The following is a 15098-nucleotide window of genomic DNA, read 5'->3' as shown; positions in this document are numbered from 1 at the left end:
CGTTTTAATCCCCAACTACTGCGAATGCTGAGAAACAAACGAAACCAACACCCACACAAAGCCTTGAATGCGACAACGGTACCGACCGGCCGCCGTGTCGTCCTCACCCACAGGCGTCACCGCACGTTCGTTCGTTTTAACTCTCAACTACTGTGAATGCTGACAAACAAACAGAAACACCACCCGCACAAGCCTTGAAGGCGCCAACGGTACCGACCGGCCCGGTGTCATCCTCAGCCCACAGGCGTCACCCAACGTTCGTTCGTTTTAACCCCCAACTACTGTGAATGCTGAGAAACAAACGAAACCAACACCCACACAAAGCCTTGAATGCGCCAACGGTACCGACCGGCCGCCGTGTCATCCTCAGCCACAGGCGTCACCGCACGTTCGTTCGTTTTAACTCTCAACTACTGTGAATGCTGAGAAACAAACAGAAACACCACCCGCACAAGCCTTGAAGGCGCCAACGGTACCGACCGGCCTCGGTGTCATCCTCAGCCCACAGGCGTCACCGCACGTTCGTTCGTTTTAACCCCCAACTACTGGGAATGCTGAGAAACAAACGAAACCAACACTCACACAAAGCCTTGAATGGGCCAACGGTACCGACCGGCCGCCGTGTCATCCTCAGCCACAGGCGTCACCGCACGTTCTTTCGTTTTAACTCTCAACTACTGTGAATGCTGAGAAACAAACAGAAACACCACCCGCACAAGCCTTGAAGGCGCCAACGGTACCGACCGGCCGCCGTGTCATCCTCAGCCCACAGGCGTCACCGCACGTTCGTTCGTTTTAACCCCCAACTACTGTGAATGCTGAGAAACAAACGAAACCAACACCCACACAAAGCCTTGAATGCGCCAACGGTACCGACCGGCCTCCGTGTCATCCTCAGCCCACAGGCGTCACCGCACGTTCGTTCGTTTTAATCCCCAACTACTGCGAATGCTGAGAAACAAACGAAACCAACACCCACACAAAGCCTTGAATGCGACAACGGTACCGACCGGCCGCCGTGTCGTCCTCACCCACAGGCGTCACCGCACGTTCGTTCGTTTTAACTCTCAACTACTGTGAATGCTGACAAACAAACAGAAACACCACCCGCACAAGCCTTGAAGGCGCCAACGGTACCGACCGGCCCGGTGTCATCCTCAGCCCACAGGCGTCACCGAACGTTCGTTCGTTTTAACCCCCAACTACTGTGAATGCTGAGAAACAAACGAAACCAACACCCACACAAAGCCTTGAATGCGCCAACGGTACCGACCGGCCGCCGTGTCATCCTCAGCCACAGGCGTCACCGCACGTTCGTTCGTTTTAACTCTCAACTACTGTGAATGCTGAGAAACAAACAGAAACACCACCCGCACAAGCCTTGAAGGCGCCAACGGTACCGACCGGCCTCGGTGTCATCCTCAGCCCACAGGCGTCACCGCACGTTCGTTCGCTTTAACCCCCAACTACTGTGAATGCTGAGAAACAAACGAAACCAACACTCACACAAAGCCTTGATTGCGCCAACGGTACCGACCGGCCGCCGTGTCATCCTCAGCCACAGGCGTCACCGCACGTTCGTTCGTTTTAACTCTCAACTACTGTGAATGCTGAGAAACAAACAAAAGCACCACCCGCACAAGCCTTGAAGGCGCCAACGGTACCTACCGGCCGCCGTGTCATCCTCAGCCCACAGGCGTCACCGCACGTTCGTTCGTTTTAACTCTCAACTACTGTGAATGCTGAGAAACAAACAGAAACACCACCCGCACAAGCCTTGAAGGCGCCAACGGTACCAACTGGCCTCCGTGTCATCCTCAGCCCACAGGCGTCACCACACGTTCGTTCGTTTTAACCCCCAACTACTGTGAATGCTGAGAAACAAACGAAACCAACACCCACACAAAGCCTTGAATGCGTAAACGGTACCGACCGGCCTCCGTGTCATCCTCAGCCCACAGGCGTCACCGCACGTTCGTTCGTTTTAACCCCCAACTACTGCGAATGCTGAGAAACAAACGAAACCAACACCCACACAAAGCCTTGAATGCGACAACGGTACTGACCGGCCGCCGTGTCATCCTCAGCCACAGGCGTCACCGCACGTTCGTTCGTTTTAACTCTCAACTACTGTGAATGCTGAGAAACAAACAGAAACACCACCCGCACAAGCCTTGAAGGCGCCAACGGTACCGACCGGCCGCCGTGTCATCCTCAGCCCACAGGCGTCACCGCACGTTCGTTCGTTTTAACCCCCAACTACTGTGAATGCTGAGAAACAAACGAAACCAACACCCACACAAAGCCTTGAATGCGCCAACGGTACCGACCGGCCTCCGTGTCATCCTCAGCCCACAGGCGTCACCGCACGTTCGTTCGTTTTAATCCCCAACTACTGCGAATGCTGAGAAACAAACACCCACACAAAGCCTTGAATGCGACAACGGTACCGACCGGCCGCCGTGTCGTCCTCACCCACAGGCGTCACCGCACGTTCGTTCGTTTTAACTCTCAACTACTGTGAATGCTGACAAACAAACAGAAACACCACCCGCACAAGCCTTGAAGGCGCCAACGGTACCGACCGGCCCGGTGTCATCCTCAGCCCACAGGCGTCACCGAACGTTCGTTCGTTTTAACCCCCAACTACTGTGAATGCTGAGAAACAAACGAAACCAACACCCACACAAAGCCTTGAATGCGCCAACGGTACCGACCGGCCGCCGTGTCATCCTCAGCCACAGGCGTCACCGCACGTTCGTTCGTTTTAACTCTCAACTACTGTGAATGCTGAGAAACAAACAGAAACACCACCCGCACAAGCCTTGAAGGCGCCAACGGTACCTACCGGCCGCCGTGTCATCCTCAGCCCACAGGCGTCACCGCACGTTCGTTCGTTTTAACTCTCAACTACTGTGAATGCTGAGAAACAAACAGAAACACCACCCGCACAAGCCTTGAAGGCGCCAACGGTACCAACTGGCCTCCGTGTCATCCTCACCCCACAGGCGTCACCGCACGTTCGTTCGTTTTAACCCCCAACTACTGTGAATGCTGAGAAACAAACGAAACCAACACCCACACAAAGCCTTGAATGCGTAAACGGTACCGACCGGCCTCCGTGTCATCCTCAGCCCACAGGCGTCACCGCACGTTCGTTCGTTTTAACCCCCAACTACTGCGAATGCTGAGAAACAAACGAAACCAACACCCACACAAAGCCTTGAATGCGACAACGGTACTGACCGGCCGCCGTGTCATCCTCAGCCACAGGCGTCACCGCACGTTCGTTCGTTTTAACTCTCAACTACTGTGAATGCTGAGAAACAAACAGAAACACCACCCGCACAAGCCTTGAAGGCGCCAACGGTACCGACCGGCCTCCGTGTCATCCTCAGGCCACAGGCGTCACCGCACGTTCGTTCGTTTTAACCCCCAACTACTGTGAATGCTGAGAAACAAACGAAACCAACACTCACACAAAGCCTTGAATGCGCCAACGGTACCGACAGGCCGCCGTGTCGTCCTCAGCCACAGGCATCACCGCACGTGCGTTCGTTTTAACTCTCAACTACTGTGAATGCTGAGAAACAAACAGAAACACCACCCGCACAAGCCTTGAAGGCGCCAACGGTACCGACCGGCCTCCGTGTCATCCTCAGCCCACAGGCGTCACCGCACGTTCGTTCGTTTTAACCCCCAACTACTGTGAATGCTGAGAAACAAACGAAACCAACACTCACACAAAGCCTTGAATGGGCCAACGGTACCGACCGGCCGCCGTGTCATCCTCAGCCACAGGCGTCACCGCACGTTCGTTCGTTTTAACTCTCAACTACTGTGAATGCTCAGAAACAAACAGAAACACCACCCGCACAAGCCTTGAAGGCGCCAACGGTACCGACCGGCCGTCGTGTCATCCTCAGACACAGGCGTCACCGCACGTTCGTTCGTTTTAACTCTCAACTACTGTGAATGCTGAGAAACAAACGAAACCAACACCCACACAAAGCCTTGAATGCGCCAACGGTACCGACCGGCCGCCGTGTCATCCGCAGCCACAGGCGTCACCGCACGTTTGTTCGTTTTAACTCTCAACTACTGTGAATGCTGAGAAACAAACAAAAACACCACCCGCACAAGCCTTGAAGGCGCCAACGGTACCTACCGGCCGCCGTGTCATCCTCAGCCCACAGGCGTCACCGCACGTTCGTTCGTTTTAACTCTCAACTACTGTGAATGCTGAGAAACAAACAGAAACACCACCCGCACAAGCCTTGAAGGCGCCAACGGTACCAACCGGCCTCCGTGTCATCCTCAGCCACAGGCGTCACCGAACGTTCGTTCGTTTTAACCCCCAACTACTGTGAATGCTGAGAAACAAACAAAACCAACACCCACACAAAGCCTTGAATGCGCCAACGGTACCGACCGGCCTCCGTGTCATCCTCAGCCCACAGGCGTCACCGCACGTTCGTTCGTTTTAACCCCCAACTACTGTGAATGCTGAGAAACAAACGAAACCAACACCCACACAAACCCTTGAATGCGCCAACGGTACCGACCGGCCTCCGTGTCATCCTCAGCCACAGGAGTCACCGCACGTTCGTTCGTTTTAACTCTCACCTACTGTGAATGCTGAGAAACAAACAGAAACACCACCCGCACAAGCCTTGAAGGCGCCAACGGTACCGACCGGCCTCCGTGTCATCCTCAGCCCACAGGCGTCACCGCACGTTCGTTCGTTTTAACCCCCAACTACTGTGAATGCTGAGAAACAAACGAAACCAACACTCACACAAAGCCTTGAATGCGCCAACGGTACCGACCGGCCGCCGTGTCATCCTCAGCCACAGGCGTCACCGCACGTTCGTTCGTTTTAACTCTCAACTACAGTGAATGCTGAGAAACAAACAAAAACACCACCCGCACAAGCCTTGAAGGCGCCAACGGTACCTACCGGCCGCCGTGTCATCCTCAGCCCACAGGCGTCACCGCACGTTCGTTCGTTTTAACTCTCAACTACTGTGAATGCTGAGAAACAAACAGAAACACCACCCGCACAAACCTTGAAGGCGCCAACGGTACCAACCGGCCTCCGTGTCATCCTCAGCCCACAGGCGTCACCGCACGTTCGTTCGTTTTAACCCCCAACTACTGTGAATGCTGAGAAACAAACGAAACCAACACCCACACAAAGCCTTGAATGCGCCAACGGTAACGACCGGCCTCCGTGTCATCCTCAGCCCACAGGCGTCACCGCACGTTCGTTCGTTTTAACTCTCAACTACTGTGAATGCTGAGAAACAAACAGAAACACCACCCGCACAAGCCTTGAAGGCGCCAACGGTACCGACCGGCCGCCGTGTCATACTCAGCCACAGGCGTCACCGAACGTTCGTTCGTTTTAACCCTCAACTACTATGAATGCTGAGAAACAAACGAAACCAACACCCACACAAAGCCTTGAATGCGCCAACGGTACCGACGGGCCGCCGTGTCATCCTCAGCCCACAGGCGTCACCGCACGTTCGTTCGTTTTAACTCTCAACTACTGTGAATGCTGAGAAACAAACAGAAACACCACCCGCACAAGCCTTGAAGGCGCCAACGGTACCGACCGGCCTCCGTGTCATCCTCAGCCCACAGGCGTCACCACACGTTCGTTCGTTTTAACCCCCAACTACTGTGAATGCTGAGAAACAAACGAAACCAACACCCACAGAAAGCCTTGAATGCGCCAACGGTACCGACCGGCCTCCGTGTCATCCACAGCCCACAGGCGTCACCGCACGTTCGTTCGTTTTAACCCCCAACTACTGTGAATGCTGAGAAACAAACGAAACCAACACCCACACAAAGCCTTGAATGCGCCAACGGTACCGACCGGCCGCCGTGTCATCCTCACCACAGGCGTCACCGCACGTTCGTTCGTTTTAACTCTCAACTACAGTGAATGCTGAGAAACAAACAGAAACACCACCCACACAAGCCTTGAAGGCGCCAACGGTACCGACCGGCCTCCGTGTTATACTCAGCCCACAGGCGTCACCGCACGTTCGTTCGTTTTAACCCCCAACTACTGTGAATGCTGGGAAACAAACGAAACCACCTCCCACACAAAGCCTTGAAGGCGCCAACGGTACCGACCGGCCGCCGTGTCATCCTCAGCCACAGGCGTCACCTAACGTACGTTCGTTTTAACCTTCAACTACTGTGAATGCTGAGAAACAAACGAAACCAACACCCACACAAAGCCTTGAATGCGCCAACGGTACCGACCGGCCGCCGTGTCATCCTCAGCGCACAGGCGTCACCGCACGTTCGTTCGTTTTAACTCTCAACTACTGTGAATGCTGAGAAACAAACGAAACCAACACCCACACAAAGCCTTGAATGCGCCAACGGTACCGACCGGCCTCCGTGTCATCCTCAGCCCACAGGCGTCACCGCACGTTCGTTCGTTTTAACCCCCAACTACTGTGAATGCTGAGAAACAAACGAAGCCAACACCCACACAAAGCCTTGAATGCGCCAACGGTACCGACCGGCCGCCGTGTCATCCTCAGCCACAGGCGTCACCGCACGTTCGTTCGTTTTAACTCTCAACTACTGTGAATGCTGAGAAACAAACAGAAACACCACCCGCACAAGCCTTGAAGGCGCCAACGGTACCAACCGGCCTCCGTGTCATCCCCAGCCACAGGCGTCACCGCACGTTCGTTCGTTTTAACCCCCAACTACTGTGAATGCTGAGAAACAAACAGAAACACCACCCACACAAGCCTTGAAGGCGCCAACGGTACCGACCGGCCTCCGTGTCATCCTCAGCCCACAGGCGTCACCGCACGTTCGTTCGTTTTAACCCCCAACTACTGTGAATGCTGAGAAACAAACGAAACCAACACCCACACAAAGCCTTGATTGCGCCAACGGTAACGACCGGCCTCCGTGTCATCCTCAGCCCACAGGCGTCACCGCACGTTCGTTCGTTTTAACTCTCAACTACTGTGAATACTGAGAAACAAACAGAAACACCACCCGCACAAGCCTTGAAGGCGCCAACGGTACCGACCGGCCGCCGTGTCATACTCAGCCACAGGCGTCACCGAACGTTCGTTCGTTTTAACCCTCAACTACTATGAATGCTGAGAAACAAACGAAACCAACACCCACACAAAGCCTTGAATGCGCCAACGGTACCGACCGGCCGCCGTGTCATCCTCAGCCCACAGGCGTCACCGCACGTTCGTTCGTTTTAACCCCCAACTACTGTGAATGCTGAGAAACAAACAGAAACACCACCCACACAAGCCTTGAAGGCGCCAACGGTACCGACCGGCCTCCGTGCCATCCTCAGCCCCAGGCGTCACCGCACGTTCGTTCGTTTTAACTCTCAACTACAGTGAATGCTGAGAAACAAACAGAAACACCACCCGCACAAGCCTTGAAGGCGCCAACGGTACCGACCGGCCGCCGTGTCATCCTCAGACACAGGCGTCACCGCACGTTCGTTCGTTTTAACTCTCAACTACTGTGAATGCTGAGAAACAAACGAAACCAACACCCACACAAAGCCTTGAATGCGCCAACGGTACCGACCGGCCGCCGTGTCATCCGCAGCCACATGCGTCACCGCACGTTCGTTCGTTTTAACTCTCAACTACTGTGAATGCTGAGAAACAAACAAAAACACCACCCGCACAAGCCTTGAAGGCGCCAACGGTACCTACCGGCCGCCGTGTCATCCTCAGCCCACAGGCGTCACCGCACGTTCGTTCGTTTTAACTCTCAACTACTGTGAATGCTGAGAAACAAACAGAAACACCACCCGCATAAACCTTGAAGGCGCCAACGGTACCAACCGGCCTCCGTGTCATCCTCAGCCCACAGGCGTCACCGCACGTTCGTTCGTTTTAACCCCCAACTACTGTGAATGCTGAGAAACAAACGAAACCAACACCCACACAAAGCCTTGAATGCGCCAACGGTAACGACCGGCCTCCGTGTCATCCTCAGCCCACAGGCGTCACCGCACGTTCGTTCGTTTTAACTCTCAACTACTGTGAATGCTGAGAAACAAACAGAAACACCACCCGCACAAGCCTTGAAGGCGCCAACGGTACCGACCGGCCGCCGTGTCATACTCAGCCACAGGCGTCACCGAACGTTCGTTCGTTTTAACCCTCAACTACTATGAATGCTGAGAAACAAACGAAACCAACACCCACACATGGCCTTGAATGCGCCAACGGTACCGACCGGCCGCCGTGTCATCCTCAGCCCACAGGCGTCACCGCACGTTCGTTCGTTTTAACTCTCAACTACTGTGAATGCTGAGAAACAAACAGAAAAACCACCCGCACAAGCCTTGAAGGCGCCAACGGTTCCGACCGGCCTCCGTGTCATCCTCAGCCCACAGGCGCCACCGCACGTTCGTTCGTTTTAACCCTCAACTACTGTGAATGCTGAGAAATAAACGAAACCAACACCCACACAAAGCCTTGAATGCGCCAACGGTACCGACCGGCCGCCGTGTCATCCTCAGGCCACAGGCGTCACCGCACGTTCGTTCGTTTTAACTCTCAACTACTGTGAATGCTGAGAAACAAACAGAAACACCACCCGCACAAGCCTTGAAGGCGCCAACGGTACCGACCGGCCTCCGTGTCATCCTCAGCCCACAGGCGTCACCGCACGTTCGTTCGTTTTAACCCCCAACTACTGTGAATGCTGAGAAACAAACGAAACCAACACCCACAGAAAGCCTTGAATGCGCCAACGGTACCGACCGGCCTCCGTGTCATCCACAGCCCACAGGCGTCACCGCACGTTCGTTCGTTTTAACCCCCAACTACTGTGAATGCTGAGAAACAAACGAAACCAACACCCACACAAGGCCTTGAATGCGCCAACGGTACCGACCGGCCGCCGTGTCATCCTCACCACAGGCGTCACCGCACGTTCGTTCGTTTTAACTCTCAACTACAGTGAATGCTGAGAAACAAACAGAAACACCATCCACACAAGCCTTGAAGGCGCCAACGGTACCGACCGGCCTCCGTGTTATCCTCAGCCCACAGGCGTCACCGCACGTTCGTTCGTTTTAACCCCCAACTACTGTGAATGCTGAGAAACAAACGAAAACACCACCCACACAAAGCCTTGAAGGCGCCAACGGTACCGACCGGCCTCCGTGTTATCCTCAGCCCACAGGCGTCACCGCACGTTCGTTCGTTTTAACCCCCAACTACTGTGAATGCTGAGAAACAAATGAAACCACCACCCACACAAAGCCTTGAAGGCGCCAACGGTACCGACCGGCCGCCGTGTCATCCTCAGCCCACAGGCGTCACCGAACGTTCGTTCGTTTTAACCCTCAACTACTGTGAATGCTGAGAAACAAACGAAACCAACACCCACACAAAGCCTTGAATGCGCCAACGGTACCGACCGGCCGCCGTGTCATCCTCAGCCACAGGCGTCACCGCACGTTTATTCGTTTTAACTCTCAACTACTGTGAATGCTGAGAAACAAACAGAAACACCACCCGCACAAGCCTTGAAGGCGCCAACGGTACCGACCGGCCTCCGTGTCATCCTCAGCCCACAGGCGTCACCGCACGTTCGTTCGTTTTAACTCTCAACTACTGTGAATGCTGAGAAACAAACAAAAACACCACCCGCACAAGCCTTGAAGGCGCCAACGGTACCTACCGGCCGCCGTGTCATCCTCAGCCCACAGGCGTCACCGCACGTTCGTTCGTTTTAACCCCCAACTACTGTGAATGCTGAGAAACAAACGAAACCAACACCCACACAAAGCCTTGAATGCGCCAACGGTACCGACCGGCCGCCGTGTCATCCTCAGCCCACAGGCGTCACCGCACGTTCGTTCGTTTTAACTCTCAACTACTGTGAATGCTGAGAAACAAACAGAAACACCACCCGCACAAGCCTTGAAGGCGCCAACGGTACCGACCGGCCTCCGTGTCATCCTCAGCCCACAGGCGTCACCGCACGTTCGTTCGTTTTAACCCCCAACTACTGTGAATGCTGAGAAACAAACGAAACCAACACTCACACAAAGCCTTGAATGCGCCAACGGTACCGACCGGCCGCCGTGTCATCCTCAGCTACAGGCGTCACCGCACGTTCGTTCGTTTTAACTCTCAACTACTGTGAATGCTGAGAAACAAACAGAAACACCACCCGCACAAGCCTTGAAGGCGCCAACGGTACCTACCGGCCGCCGTGTCATCCTCAGCCCACAGGCGTCACCGCACGTTCGTTCGTTTTAACCCCCAACTACTGTGAATGCTGAGAAACAAACGAAACCAACACCCACAGAAAGCCTTGAATGCGCCAACGGTACCGACCGGCCGCCGTGTCATCCTCACCACAGGCGTCACCGCACGTTCGTTCGTTTTAACTCTCAACTACTGTGAATGCTGAGAAACAAACAGAAACACCACCCGCCCAAGCCTTGAAGGCGCCAATGGTACCGACCGGCCGCCGTGTCATCCTCAGCCACAGGCGTCACCGCACGTTCGTTCGTTTTAACTCTCAACTACTGTGAATGCTGAGAAACAAACGAAAGCAACACCCACACAAAGCCTTGAATGCGCCAACGGTACCGACCGGCCGCCGTGTCACCCTGAGCCCACAGGCGTCACCGCACGTTCGTTCGTTTTAACTCTCAACTACTGTGAATGCTGAGAAACAAACAAAAACACCACCCGCACAAGCCTTGAAGGCGCCAACGGTACCTACCGGCCGCCGTGTCATCCTCATCCCACAGGCGTCACCGCACGTTCGTTCGTTTTAACTCTCAACTACTGTGAATGCTGAGAAACAAACAGAAACACCACCCGCACAAGCCTTGAAGGCGCCAACGGTACCAACCGGCCTCCGTGTCATCCTCAGCCCACAGGCGTCACCGCACGTTCGTTCGTTTTAACCCCCAACTACAGTGAATGCTGAGAAACAAACAGAAACACCACCCACACAAGCCTTGAAGGCGCCAACGGTACCGACCGGCCGCCGTGTCATCCTCAGCCCACAGGCGTCACCGCACGTTCGTTCGTTTTAACTCTCAACTACTGTGAATGCTGAGAAACAAACAGAAACACCACCCGCACAAGCCTTGAAGGCGCCAACGGTACCGACCGGCCGCCGTGTCATCCTCAGCCCACAGGCGTCACCGCACGTTCGTTCGTTTTAACCCCCAACTACTGTGAATGCTGAGAAACAAACGAAACCACCACCCACACAAAGCCTTGAAGGCGCCAACGGTACCGACCGGCCGCCGTGTCATCCTCAGCCACAGGCGTCACCGAACGTTCGTTCGTTTTAACCCTCAACTACTGTGAATGCTGAGAAACAAACGAAACCAACACCCACACAAAGCCTTGAATGCGCCAACGGTAACGACCGGCCTCCGTGTCATCCTCAGCCCACAGGCGTCACCGCACGTTCGTTCGTTTTAACTCTCAACTAGTGTGAATGCTGAGAAACAAACAGAAACACCACCCGCACAAGCCTTGAAGGCGCCAACGGTACCGACCGGCCGCCGTGTCATCCTCAGCCACAGGCGTCACCGCACGTTCGTTCGTTTTACCCCTCAACTACTGTGAATGCTGAGAAACAAACGAAACCACCACCCACACAAGCCTTGAAGGCGCCAACGGTACCGACCGGCCGCCGTGTCGTCCTCAGACCTCAGGCGTCACCGGATGCGGTTATAGAGGTGCACGTGGTCAGCACACCGCTCTCCCGGCCGTATGGCAGTTTACGAGACTTCTCAATTAAGTAGCTCCTCATTTTGCCTCACAAGGGCTGGGGGCACCTCGCTTGGCAACAGCGCATGGCAGACAGGATGGTCACCCATCCGAGTGCCAGCCCGGCCCGACGACGCTTATGTGATCTGACGGGAACCGTTTTTTCCAGTGCGGCGAAGTCATTGAGTGTACGCTGAAGGGAACATAATTATCATGAAGGCGTCTCTTATTCCTATCGTTTTTTTTATGTAAGGGCGATTCAGCTGCCCCTAAGCTGTCGCTCTATGCAACCCGCAATGTTTTATCTGGCCTTCATTAACCACGCGCGAGACTTTCAAATTCTCTCGCTTACTACAGGCACTGTATTAGTCCCACAGAAAAAAAAAATCGACAGCACCTTTCTGCAGGAAATTTAATCCAGTTAAATTTTGTTCTTTCTTTTCGATAGTGACCGTAGTTTTCTAATTATTCAAGAAAAACGCACAAAATTGGTCTTCAAATGCGTTTGTCATGAAGAAGTCAAAAACTTGGCCTCCACCTAAAACGTATCTCTGTACGAAATTTAATTCCATTACATCACCTACAAAAAGGCCCTTTTTATTTTTTCTGTAGGACTATTAGTTCGAGCATAGTCAGGGAGTGGATCTGAAAATCGTACACGTTGAAGGTGATGCGAGTCGCATAAAAACCGATAGGTAAGGGCGCCTGAATCAGCCCCCGTATAAAGCCACTGTTTAGGCGCATAAATATTTTCGCTTCTTGGAAGGACATTTTACGCAAATTTGAATTTTTTAAACAATGCAGGAGATACGATAACGAATTCGTGACATGGGAAAAATACATTTCATTTACGAGAAAATGTATACAGGGTGAAAAGTATTTAAACCGATAAACTCTGGGAGGTTTTAGGGGACTTCAAAACAAGTATTTTTCCCAAATGTCATTTTTTCCTATGAGGAATATTTAAACCGGTAGAGGAAGATTCATCTGGCGGCAAATTAATTAAACCAACCAACACTTTTCCATTCTCTTATGACCAAGAGACATCACATTAACACAACCCAATTTCACCTACAGTAGATTTTCAAAAATGTCTCCATTGACACGTAAACAAAGGTTACACTGTCGGATCATGTTCTGTCTGACACGGGCAAAAACCCCAGGAGTATCCTGAATTGTTCCTGGTGCTGCTACTATCCGGGCAACCAGATCCTCTTCTCATGCAACAGGGGTTGCGTAAACAAGGTTGCGCATCTCTCCCCACACAAAAAAGTCCAGAGGGAGCGTATCTGGGGGTCGAGCAGGACCGCCTCTGCCAATCCACGTTTCTGGGAACCGTCGGTCCAGGAATCGACGCACACGACGACTGAAATGTGCCGGCGCCCCGTCAAGTGGGAACCACATGCGTTGTCTTGTAGGGAGCGGTTCTAGGCACTACAGTCTGGAACCGCGCGACCGCTACGGTCGCAGGTTCGAATCCTGCCTCGAGCATGGATGTGTGTGATGTCCTTAGGTTAGTTAGGTTTAAGTAGTTCTAAGTTCTAGGGGACTGATGACCTCAGAAGTTGTCCCATAGTGCTCAGAGCCATTTGAACCATTATCGTAGGGAGCGGGACGTCTTCCAGCAATTCTGGCAATGCTCTGTCCAGAAAACTGTAATAGTGCCTGCCATTTAATGGCCTAGGTAGCAGATACGGCCCAATTAAACGGTCCCCAACAGCACCGACCCACACATTAACGAAGAACCGCACTTGATGAGCGCTAGTAACTGTCGCATTTGTGTTACCTCACTCCATGTTGAAGACTCCATCACACCCGAACGTTGCTTCATCGGTAAACAACACAACAACACAGAGGACGGAAATGTAGGATGCATTTCACATTGTTCCAGGTACCACTGCGAAAACCGTGCTCTGGGTGGATAATCAACTGGTTCCAGGTTGTGGACACGCTGTATGTGAAATGGGCGTAACAACTGCTCTCGAAGGACTGTTCTTACATTCGTCTGATTAGTCCCCATGTTACGTGCAATTGCACGAGTGCTGATTGAGGGATCCCGCTCCACGTGCTGCAAGACAGCTTCCTCAAATTGCAGCGTTCTTACCGTGCGACGGCGTCCCTGTCCAGGTAATCTGCTAAATGTCCCGGTCTCACGCAGACGTCGGTACACAGCAGCAAAGATCGTATGATGCGGGATACGGCGATTAGGATATTGTTGTTGATAAACCCGCTGTGCAGCTCGTCCGTTGTGGTGCGCTACGTAGTACGCACCAACCATATCAGTGTACTCACTCCAGGTGTATCTCTCCATTACTAAACAGAAACAATGCACTACTATACTGGTGGACGGCAGTTGCCTACAACTGAAGGGCGTAATACGCCCTCTAACAATTGAAGATCGTAATACGGCCTCAAACAACTGAAGAGCGTAATACGGCGTCTACCAGTTTAAATAATCCTCATAGGAAAACATGACATTAGCGAAAAATACTTGTTTTGATGAAACTTCCTGGCAGATTAAAACTGTGTGCCCGACCGAGACTCGAACTCGGGACCTTTGCCTTTCGCGGGCAAGTGCTCTACCAACTGAGCTACCGAAGCACGACTCACGCCCGGTCCTCACAGCTTTACTTCTGCCAGTACCTCGTCTCCTACCTTCCAAACTTTACAGAAGCTCTCCTGCGAACCTTGCAGAACTAGCACTCCTGAAAGAAAGTATATTGCGGAGACATGGCTTAGCCACAGCCTGGGGGATGTTTCCAGAATGAGATTTTCACTCTGCAGCGGAGTGTGCGCTGATATGAAACTTCCTGGCAGGTTAAAAGTGTGTGCCCGACCGAGACTCGAACTCGGGACCTTGGCCTTTCGCGGGCAAGTGCTCTACCAACCGAGCTACCGAAGCACGACTCACGCCCGGTACTCACAGCTTTACTTCTGCCAGTACCTCGTCTCCTACCTTCCAAACTTTACAGAAGCTCTCCTGCGAACCTTGCAGAACTAGCACTCCTGAAAGAAAGTATATTGCGGAGACATGGCTTAGCCACAGCCTGGGGGATGTTTCCAGAATGAGATTTTCACTCTGCAGCGGAGTGTGCGCTGATATGAAACTTCCTGGCAGGTTAAAAGTGTGTGCCCGACCGAGACTCGAACTCGGGACCTTGGCCTTTCGCGGGCAAGTGCTCTACCAACCGAGCTACCGAAGCACGACTCACGCCCGGTACTCACAGCTTTACTTCTGCCAGTACCTCGTCTCCTACCTTTCTTTCAGGAGTGCTAGTTCTGCAAGGTTCGCAGGAGAGCTTCTGTAAAGTTTGGAAG

Source organism: Schistocerca piceifrons, chromosome 11, assembly GCF_021461385.2.
Source record: "Schistocerca piceifrons isolate TAMUIC-IGC-003096 chromosome 11, iqSchPice1.1, whole genome shotgun sequence".
NCBI classification, from domain to species: domain Eukaryota; kingdom Metazoa; phylum Arthropoda; class Insecta; order Orthoptera; family Acrididae; genus Schistocerca; species Schistocerca piceifrons.
Note: the sequence above shows the minus strand (reverse complement) of the source record.